This window comes from Dipodomys spectabilis, unplaced genomic scaffold (assembly GCF_019054845.1).
Source record: "Dipodomys spectabilis isolate Male_0828 unplaced genomic scaffold, ASM1905484v1 ptg000195l, whole genome shotgun sequence".
NCBI lineage: Eukaryota > Metazoa > Chordata > Mammalia > Rodentia > Heteromyidae > Dipodomys > Dipodomys spectabilis.
In genome coordinates, this window is record NW_024870872.1 from 18,222 (window position 1) to 28,795 (window position 10,574).

Genomic DNA, 10,574 nt, shown 5'->3' on the forward strand with positions numbered 1-10,574 from the left:
TCTGTGCAGCCATCCAGATAAAGCAGGTCATCTTCTTGTCCCCAACTGGATTGCACAGAGTTCCCTGGGAAAGGGGCTGCCATCATCTTGACTCTGCCCATTCTGCCTGCATCACAGGATTCTGGCCACACCTCCATTCTTTCATGGTTCTTTCTGACCAATGGTATACAAGAATGCTGGCCATGTCCACATTCCATGCTGCCCAGTAGCACTGGGATTCCCTCTGCTGGTTGACACCACTACCAGCAGTTGAGGAAGGTAGAGGTGGCTGAGTGATGACCAAGAGACTCGAGGCCTAGGAGGAGAGGCCTTGCTCAGGCCCACCATGTGCCTGCCTGTGCTCTGGCCCCCTTCTCACCTTCCCCGTGACACAGCATTTCAAACCTGGTGCTGCTGGCTCAAACCCAGGTTGCCTCTTGGATTCCTCAGGCAATGGTGCAATGGTGCGCCACCAGCCAGCTTGTGGGCCTGACCTGGTCCTGGCCTCCTTGTCCTCTGCTCTGGGCCTGATGTCTGCCATACCACTGCCATTGCTGTTCGCCCCACATGGAGCAGCTGCCAACAGATTTTGCCTGCAGCACATGTGAGTGGTGGCCACATAGGCCCGCTCCCTGCATCCCCATATAACCCCCCCTCCCGACCAGGACCCGCACCTCCTCTGTGCCCCACAGTCTGGGCCACGCCCTGCCATAAATGTGCCTCAGGGGTGGGGTGTGGGTGTTGACCCAGGATCCCATCCCCATCCCCAGCATCTAGTGTCCCAGGAAATGGGGAGATGCAGGGTTACGTGAGGAGTGGACGCCACAGAGCCCCTGGCCTGGAGCAATGGGAGCCACACAGCCGCACATCTGCACCCTTTCTTTCCCTGGTGGGAACCTGGTGGTTTTAGTCAGAGGTGGGGAGCAGCATGTACACACCTGCCTTCTGCGGTCTTTTCCCTTTTTCTGGGGATGGGAGGCGTTGGATGCAGAAGATAGATCCCCCTTGCTGTGTGAACCCTTGTTTTCTGTGCTCAGTCGTCCTTTCACCTGAAGACACAGAGACAGAGACAGAGAGACAAAGAGAGAGATCATCTTTCTCCTTGTACAGCCTGACTGTGCTCAGGTGTGTCATCAGTTGGCAAATTGCAGGTACCCCATAGATGAGTCTTCTGTCACCGGTCTGGATGTGTGTGTGTGTGTGTGTGTGTGTGTGTGTAGAAGTGGGTTGTAACAAGGAGGCTGAATGCTTTGGTAACTTCTACCTGCTATTTTTGGGGAATGCATGGGCTTCATAGTTGAGGTCTGGGAGCCTAGAAAGGTGAGATGCTTGAAGGGGACACAGCACTGTTAAATTACAAGAATAAGGGATCTGTGTGCCCTGGAGCTGCGTATGCCCTTGGGCCTGGTTGGTGGCAGTGGGAGCTTGGGAGGACCTAGGAGTGCAGCCTGCAGGGGATGGCTTTCCAGAGGACAGAGAGCATGGCCACACTTAGTAAAGTTATGAGTCCTGCTAGTATGGAGTGCAACAGCATAGGTCAGATTCTGGGTCTTCTCATCATGACCTCTGATGGGCGAGGCCAACTCAATTTTAAATCTTGAGCTGTTATCTTCAGATCTCAACCTCCTGAGTACCTAGGATTAAAGGCATGAGCCTCTGGCACTGGGACTCTGGTTCTTTTTGGTATATTAGGATTTGACCTCAAGGCCTTAGGCTTGCCAGTCAGATCTTCTACCAGCTTTTCTGTCTTGGGCATTTCTGAGATGGAGAATTAATATATGCTCAGATTGGGGTGGATCACAGTCCTCCTGTCTGTGACAGGCATGAGCCACCGGGCCCTGTCTTCTGTAGTTGGAATGGTAGACATGTAGAGCCATGCTCAGTCAGTGGTTTAGATGGATTGTCCCAAACTCAGACCACGGCAGCCCATTTTTGACCACAGGTGAAGCTCTGGGTTGGGTCTCAACCATTGGACCTCAATCTCCTCATGGGACAGTTGTGAAGAAACAAGGGATTAATACAGAGGGATCTCTGGAGCAGGGCCAGGCACAGAGGGAGGGGCTGTCAGATATGGTTTTTGGCAGTTCTGTGAGAATATGACAGGAATATACTTGGAAAGATCTCAGATGGTGGGTGTTATTAATGTTGTGACTGGTATAGGATTATGAAACAAAACATGACTCTCTTTAATACCCAATCCCCATGAGGAACGGGATCCTTCACTTTGTTCAGTTTTGAAGCTGGGGAAACTGAGGCACAGAGAAGCTGAGTGACCTACTCATGACTCCCAGCTGACAGGAAGCTGGGCCTGACATCCCTGCCATGCTCCCTAGGACAATGGGTGTTATTCAATCTACTTCTTGTGGTGAGAAGTCCACTTCTTTTCAGTTGTGGGGCTTGAACTCTGGGCCTGGGCCAGGTCCCTGAGATCCTCAGCTCAAACCTAGCACTCTACCACTTGAGTCACAGCTCCACTTCCAGTTTTTTTGTGGTTCTTTGGAAATAAGAGTCTTATAGGTGTTCCTGCCCGGGCTGGCTATAAACCACAATCCTCATATCTCAGCCTCCATTGTACTTAGTATTATAGGCCTGAGCCACAGGAACCTGGCTTAAGTGTAATTCTGACCTTCTTTCCTTTTTTCTCTCTCTCTCAGGAACTGATTGAACGGGTGCTGGAGGAGGTGGCCCAGCATCCCCAACGTGGTTGGTACCATGGTGGCCCTCTCATTCTGGAGGTGGGCTGTGGGTCAGGAGCTGTCTCGTTCAGGCTGTTGTAGCAGCTCCATGAGGACCTCTGTGCCCTGGCTAGACCGTGACAGTTATTCATTGTCCATCTAGCCTTACTGGACTCAGTACTGGGATCAATGCCCTTTTCTAGCAAAAATTTCTGGCTAAAATTATGATACATAGTTACAGAATGAAAATGTAATGCCATCTTAAGAGAGTCATTTAGGGTTCTGGGAATGGGACTTCACGGTAAAATGATTCCCTAAGCATGCAGGAGACCCTGGGTTCAATTCCTCAGTAACACATAAACTGAAAAAGAAACACTGGAAGTGGTCCTGTGCCTCAAGTGGTAGAGGGTTAGAATTGAGAGAAAAAAAAATTTGAGGAATAATTCCCAAGCCCTGAGTTTCAGCCCCAGGACTGCCAAAACAACAACAATGAACATTTAGTTAGTAAATACAAAATAAAGAACCCAAACTCGGAATATATAATTGTTCCTTCCATACTGATACTTGACAATAGTCCCTAATTCATGTACTTTACCTATGTTAGGATACTGTGTTGAAAAAAAAAGTTTTGTTCATTAGGTCATGGCAATTAATGCCAGGAACGTGCTTAGATGTCAGGTGACGATTAATTCTGGAAATTCAAAGATTCCAGGCTTTCGAGTGGGGTCTCTGCTAATCACAATGATAAGGGTAGTCTAAGTGAGATTTGGAAATCATTTTGGACAGTTATAGCATCAAAAAGGCAGAGGCTAATTAACAGTTGTGACAGAAGAGAAGGAATAACTGCAGATGGAAGGAAAGAAATGATAGTAACTAAGGTATAACAGAAACAGTTCTAGGGAACCATTTTTGGTTATTGAAGAACTAGTTATCAACTAGGCTTATTCCTCATTGCCTTTAGCATTCTAAACCTCTTAGGCTAGATAAATGTATTTCCTTCTATGCTGTTCTTTCATACCTGATCTCTTTGCTTTCTAAACATCTGTCTTTCTATATTTGTCTATAAACCTTTACTGATATTAACTACACCTATACAGACGTCACAGGATGCTAATGTAAGAGTCCCATAGATCATGAGTCATTAATGAAACAAAATGGAAAAGGAGGACATATTTACTTCTATCTCAATTTTTCTAAAAAGCTGCAATGTCATCATTTGGTTAAAATTTCCATTCTTTGTCTACACAGTGTCATTCAGTGCACATAAATGCAAATATAAGCCTGGTGCTGGTGGCTCATGCCTGTAATCCTAGCTACTCAGGAGGTTGAAACCAGAGGATTGTGGTTCAAATCCAGCCTGGTCAGGAAAGTCCATGAAACACTTATCTTCATTTAGCCACCAGAAACCCAGAAGTGGTGCTGTAGCTAAAGTTGTAGAGCATTCTAGATGAGCTGAAGAGCTGAGAGACAGTGCCCAGAATCAGTGTTCCATACCCACAATCAACAAAAAAGTGCAAATATGGGTTTAAGTTTCCCCCAAAGGAATGATGAAGTCAATAGAAATCTTCCCAATGGAGTCAGTGCACGTACTTTTGCTGAGTTATTTAAGTTATGGCTTCTTTGCTGAACATATTCTCTTCTTTAAAAATTGTCAAATATTAGCTGTATAGTAAACTTCATCTAATATTTCTTGGTTCAAAAGAGAAGTCCATCCAGTTGATGTCACTTAGCTTTCTTACTGTCTTAGTTCAAAGCCAACCAGGCATGAGAGTCTGTCAAACTCTTATCTGTAATTAAACACCAAAAAACCAGAAGTGAAGTTTTGGCTCAAGCAGTTGTGGGCAGGTGGGAAAGAAAGACAACTGTTCAGGGACAGGGTCCAGCCTCTGAGTTCAAGCCCCAGAACCAGCACAAAGTAAACAAACAAGCAAACAACACAAACCCTAGGTATTTCTTTGGGACTGTCCTTAAAGTGGTCTGAGAAGAGGCTGGTTTTGCTGATCATACTCACTGGATCCTGCGTTTTTGAAATCTTTATTGCTATGGAAAATTCAGGACCAGACTAAACGAATTGATAACTGACTCCTGCAACAAGAGAATCATCTCAGGAGTGAAACATCCATCCATAAGACACTTCAAAACCTCCATATCTGGTATTGATATTCCTCCAGCAGTATTCTTTCCGTTGAGGAGCGTTTTTGCTACTCGGGGTCTTTTATTGTTCCATATGAATTTTTGGATTGCCTCTTCTATTTCCTTGAAGAATGAGGGTGGAATTTTGATAGGTATTGCGTTGAATTTGTAGATAGCCTTGGGAAGTATTGCCATTTTCACGATGTTAATCTTTCCAATCCAGGAGCATGGGAGGTTTTGCCATTTTTTAAGTTCTGTGTTGATTTCCTTTTTCAAGATTTTAAAGTTTTCATCATAGAGGTCCTTCACTTCTTTAGTTAAGTTAATTCCTAGGTATTTTATTTTTTGTGAGGCTATTACAAATGGAGTTGCTTTCCTAATTTCAGCCACACTTTTCTCATTGTTGGCATACAGAAAAGCCATTGATTTTGGGGGGTTAATTTTATAACCTGCTACTTTGCCAAAGTTTTGAATCAGCTTGAGTAATTTGGGAGTGGAGTCTATGGGATTCTTTAAATACAAGATCATGTCATCTGCAAAGAGGGAGAGTTTTATTTCTTCTTTCCCTATTTGGATCCCCTTTATGTCTGCATCTTGTCTTATTGCTGTAGCTAGGCATTCTAATACTAGATTGAAGAGAAGTGGAGAGAGTGGGCATCCTTGTCTTGTTCCTGAGTTAAGAGGAAATGGCTTTAGTTTTTCACCATTGAGTATAATGCTGGCTGTAGGTTTGTCATATACAGCCTTTATTGTATTGAGGAATGTTCCATGGATTCCTAATTTTTCCAAAACCTTCATCATAAAGGGGTGTTGGATCTTGTCAAATGCTTTTTCTGCGTCTATTGAGACCCAGCAATCCCACTTTTGGGCATTTACCCAAATGATCACAAACAAGGCCACACTAAAGCTACCAGCACAACTATGTTTATTGCAGCATTATTTACCATAGCTAAGACATGGAACCAACCCAGATGCCCCTCAGTAGATGAATGGATCAAGAAGATGTGGTATATATACACAATGGAATTCTATGCCTCCATCAGAAAGAATGACATTTCCCCATTTGTTAGGAAATGGAAAGGCTTGGAAAAAATTATATTAAGTGAAGTAAGCCAGGCCCAAAGAAACATAGGTCCCATGGTTTCCCTTATTTGCAATATCTAGTATAGGTATGAGTCAAGAGGAAAAAGTCAGATAATGTGATGTTAGGAAAACAAAACCTCAAATATGTATTTTAATGTTTTTGTTTCTTTCATGCATGTGTTTCTAATGCATTTATAAGATTATTTCTTTGTTGCTTTGTATGTCCCTCCCCCACAGTGTAACCCCTGCTTTCACTATATTTGATGTCAGTATAACGTGTGGAGGAGACGGGGACAAACAAGTCGTTTAAGGATTCAGGTGGACCTGTTGCAACAATGAGAAGTACAAAATGTCATGTCAAAACCAGCTTTACAATGTCGGTGGGGGGGGGAGAGGGGGGGTATGATTGGGTGGGAGGGAGGGGGGAGGCTGGGAAGGGAGGTGAAGGGTAAACAAAGGAGGAGGATGCAATGCTTGGTAAGAAATGTATGCATTATCCTGCCCATGTAATTGTAACCCCTCTGTACAGTATGTTCTCAAATAAAATAAAATAAAACTTAAAAAAAAAACAAAAAAAAAAACCAAAACCTCCATATCTTTGTTTCTTTGCAGTAGAACATTTTTAAAACAAAGTTATTTCCTTTTGTTCTATGCTGGCCTTCAAATGGCATATTGTTTCCTTCTGTAATATTCTCAACTACAAGTTTACAGACAAGTTTTATATGAGTAAAGAACACACTCAAAAATGTCAGGGAGAAAGTTTCCTTCAAACATTGAATTCTTTCTTTGTACAGTAAAAAGGAAAGCAAATGTTAACTTGAACTTTGTCATTCCTCTATGTTCAATTCCTCTCCTGAGATCAATTTCCACATCTAGTAACAGTTACTTCCACTTACTTCCAGTAACAATCTATGGTGCTGCTAGAGATAAAATGAATGTTTTCTGACTTCATTGAAATAGCACAAGGACACATTTAGACATGAGGTAACACGTGTTTCAGAGACAACATAGTAAAGAGAAAATATGAAATTTAAATTGCTTATGAATACTTTATTCATGAGTACATTTTGTTCAAACTTCTTTAGTGCTCTGTAAATTAAGGTGAATTTTAAATGGGAAGAAGGTTCTCAGATCATTTTTTTGAGTGTATGTGCTGTGCCTTAATTTCCCAATTGTACATAAGTTAACAGTAAGAGAAACAATAGCAATAATAGGAGAGAGAAGTCCTGTGTTTATATAAAAGGGTTCAGTAAAATATAAAAGACTCTACAAATAAGACAACGTTGAAACAATAAAGCCAAGTCCAGTATGTAGATTTATGGGAGTGATATAGAGAAAGCATTACTCCTATATGGAACATGAAGCCACTTCCTTTCTAAATCACGCTTGCTAATCACCTAATTTTGTAAAAAGGAGAATGGAAGAATGATTCTGTTTCCAATGCAAGTCATATATGAGATAATGGACTTAACTGGAAAAAAAGAATCTATCTTGAAAGAACAGGAATTATACTAGCAATGAATCTGGTGGCTAAGATCACATTTCTTTTTTTTCCTTTTCTTATATTCTTTTTGTAGTTGTTGGTCATGGTACTTGAAATCTGGGACTGGGTGCTGTCCTTCTGCAACGAAGCTCAAGGCTAGTGCTCTTCCACTTGAGCCACAGTGCCACTCCCAGTTTTCTGGTAGTTATTGGAGAAAAGAGTCTCCAGGACTTTCCTACCTGGGCTGGCTTTAAATCCCAATCCTCAGATCTCACCACACCGAGCTTAGGATCACATTTCTAATAGTGTACACTCAAGATATGTAATGTATATGTCCATCAATCTTTATATTAATTCTTGCATTAAAAATCTGGGCTACAGGATAGACTTTACACTCACAAAAGTGTTTGTAGTTTAAAAGTTGATACTCCTGGAAAAATAAAACCTAAGAATGTAAAGGAGTCTGAGAAGTTCAATTTGCATCCAGCCTGGGCAGAACAGGCTTTGAGACACTACCTATAATTAAACAGCCAAAAGCTGGAATACCAGTCATGAGCAAGATTGCTGAATAAGAGCTTGAGGTTTGTGCATACATACATACAAACATACACATACACACAGAGGGATTTATATGTGCACACAAAAATACACAAATAAAACAATTCTCAGAATATGTAGAAAAGTTAGAAAACAATAAAAATATGTCCCTATTAAGACTAGAATCAAGCGATAATTTTTAATATTAGAAAGCCCTCAAGTGAAATTTCCCCCCAAAAGTTGAGAATCTTACATATGTAGGAATCAGAGATAGTAAGAGAGTCAAGCAACATTATTAATGGGATAGGATTCATGGAGGAATGAATCAGGGAACCCTCTAGGTGCATATGAAAATGTTCATATCTTGTGTCAAATGTTAGAACATCTTTGAAAATAGTGCATAAACAGTCTGAGCAGTCAGTCTAGTGGATAAGATCATAGGAGAAGTTCAGAATTGCTAGTCTGTTTCTAGAGTAAATAAACAAACTATGGCAGGGCAATGTGATACAAGCCTGGAATTCTAGCACTTCGACAGGAGATTAGAGAATGGAACTACATTGCGATATCTTCCCTGGACCAGGTAGAATAATTTTGTCTCAATAAAACAAACAAAACAACAAGAAAGGAATACACAGTTGGAATTTGGGTCTAATTTTCTCATTATGTTTTGAGAAGTCAATTTTCCTATTGAAATGCAATTCATATATATCCTCACTTGTGTTTTAAATGCTCTCTTCATTACAGAACATTCTAGATGCAAAATGGCTCATTATTCCCATCCAAAAATTTGCAAAAGTGAGTAAGCACCATTCTGTTGGATTCCAAAGAAATGTTGAAGAGTTACAAAAGCATAAGCCTGGAGAAATCGCAAAGTTCATCTAATGTAGGACTTTGTAGACCTTGATAAATTAGAATTTAGATTTAAAATATATATTTTGGTTTTGTTTGTAATCTTATATTCTATAGGATACTACAAAATTCTTTTTAAGTAGAGGGATTAATTGAAAAATTCACAAATGATTCTGGCATTCTATTTTCCTAGAATATTCTTTCAAGAGAGTTATAATTAGAATATAGTAAATAGATAATTCCCACAGTTCATGTATACCATGTTAATGTGAATAATCTAGACAGAGTTGCCAACAAATGGATGACAGTAATTTATAAATTTATAAAAACAGCATTTCTTGAGGGTTTAGTTTAAAATGGTATGAAGAGAGTAATTCTGTGACATCTTCTTTCTTCAACCTATAAGTAACACAGGAAGCCATTTCCTTATTTACGTGCCTCTGTATACATTGAGGAAAATGATAGGTTTGGGGTTTGTATTCAACGTTGTTTTTGTTTTATTGGTTTGCTTAGAGCTTGAACTCTTGGCCTGGACAGTGTCTCTGAGCCTGTTTATGCTCAAGGCTCCTGCCCTACCACTTCAACCTCAGTGCCACATTGTGTCTGGCTTTAATGGAGAAGTATATTGGAGATAAGATTCTAAGAAACCTTCCTGCCATAGTGGGCTTTGAACCATAATTTTCCGCTCTTAGCTTCCTCAATATCTATGATAATTTAAAAAGTATAAATATAAATAATATTTGCAAGTGAGGAAAAATGATGCAGCTCAGTTTATTGTGGTGTCTTTCCAGAACACGGAGGAAATCACATTAGCAGAGATGTAGTATTTTTCACAATAGAGATAAGCTATTCATGATATGAATTAAGGAATTTTAAGGTGCCCCTTACAAGTTGGAAACTGTTGGGCTAGGATGACTTCATGGTATAAATCTTGGGATTGATGGTCATAGAAATTACAGCTTACTCTGATAAAAAAAATTGCTTACTCTTGACGAATTAATTATTACAGATGCTTCATAGTTTTCTCCTCTACGAGAATGTGGCTATTTTTCTGTTGACTTCTCAATCTTTAACACCCCATTGGAAACTGCATCTATTGCAGAATTTCATAACATGCAAATAAGTACTGTTTTGACTCTCTCAGGTATGGAATGTTGAGAATTTAAAAATGAGTAATTATAAGTAGTTATTTCTCATAAGAATTTTGAAGAACACATGTATTCTGTCCTCTTAACAACTTAGTTAATTTTAAAAGTTTTGGGCTTCCATAGCATTAAAGTGGTTTTCTGTTTTAGAATTAGAAAGTATTAAATTTATTCTTTTTCAAAAAATTCGGCAAGTATATTATGAAAATATTGTCTAGTTGGATAACAATCACGTTGATGACCCTCTGATAAAGAAGAGGCAATTAATTTGAATTGGATGTCAAATAGTACTGATTTTTAAAATATTACTACATAAAGAGTAATATTTACTGTGCCTATACAGTGAAATTACATTTTATGCAGATTATTTTTTCAATTTTATTATCAAATTGATGTACAGTGAGGTAACAATAATTGTAAGGTAGTAAATAAAAAACATTTCAAACTTGTTACCTCCCCCTCATTTTTCTCACAGTTTTCCTTCACCCCTCACAAGCTGTAATGTATATTTCCAATATATTGTCTTGTGAGTGTTGCTATTTCATTGGTTTTCCCTTTGTCATTTGTCTCACCATTTTGCTCTTCCTCTTCCCTTCCCTATTTAAGGTAAATGCATACAAAATACAAAATCAAATACAGCAGGAATGAACAATAGGGGAAAAACCCAGAGAAAACAAATCACATAGTTCA